The sequence below is a fragment of the Tupaia chinensis genome, unplaced genomic scaffold (assembly GCF_000334495.1).
Source record: "Tupaia chinensis unplaced genomic scaffold, TupChi_1.0 Scaffold139971_1, whole genome shotgun sequence".
NCBI lineage: Eukaryota > Metazoa > Chordata > Mammalia > Scandentia > Tupaiidae > Tupaia > Tupaia belangeri.
The window spans coordinates 61,452-62,321 of NW_006199850.1; the positions used below are offsets into that span (position 1 = coordinate 61,452).

An 870-nucleotide genomic window follows, 5' to 3' on the forward strand; every position below is an offset into this window, starting at 1 on the left:
GCATTCCAGCTTCCCATCATTATTCGAATCAGTCAATTTCAGCATCAGGTCTGTGTGCTCCGCTAATTGTGTGTCACCGACAGTCTCGTTTGCCTTTTCTAGCAGGTCTTTTAAATCCCTCTGTATCTATAAAGTCACTGAGATCAGTGTCATATTTTCTCCACGTCTTCATGAACTCCTCACAGGCTTCAGCTGCTGGCATCGGAATAGCAGAGGAAATTCTCTTCTGTGGGTAATACATGAGCCAACTCTACACTTTCTATTTTTTCGTCATCTCAGCCCACACTGAGCCACTGAAGTTTTCATTCCAGGCGATAACTCCAAGCCAGCCTTCTTTGGCGCCTGCTGGAGTTCCTGGATCGAGTTTTGCAGCTTTTTTCCTTCCAGGTAACCACTTCTGTCAGCGTCAAAATGAAGCCAGATCTCGAAAAACTGTGAGGCTGTGACCTGGGGTGATTGTAGGTGGGATTCTGTCGTTGCACAGCGGGGTGTGTGTCTGCGACCGGATGTGTGTGGGGATGTGTCCAAGCCAGAGCGCGTGAGCTCGCTCCCCGGTGCGAGTCCAGGCTGGAGGGAGACCTGGGCTCAGGCGCTACCGGGCGCTGTCCTCGGTGCTGATCAGCTCAGGTGTTCCTCGGAGTTCTCCCCGCTTTTGAGTTTTAATTTTATCAGTACTGAGTAGCTACAAAGCTACATGTATGAAATTAATTAAGTTATTCACATTAGTAATATTAAATCTACTTTTTCTTTTTTTATATATAATTTTTCACCTTCGAGCACATGAACTTGCTGAGGAGAGACAAAGAAAATGTGAGAAATCATTCCCCTGGGGGAATGGCCCCGCCCCATCCCTTCTCCTCCATTCTCCTC

General features: G+C 47.6%; 1 pseudogene; it reads right to left on the reverse strand.

The window, feature by feature from the left end:
* LOC102489449 (calbindin pseudogene) overlaps positions 1-470 on the reverse strand; it is a 746-nt pseudogene extending 276 nt beyond the window's left edge.
* Between the last annotated feature and the right edge of the window lie 400 nt (positions 471-870).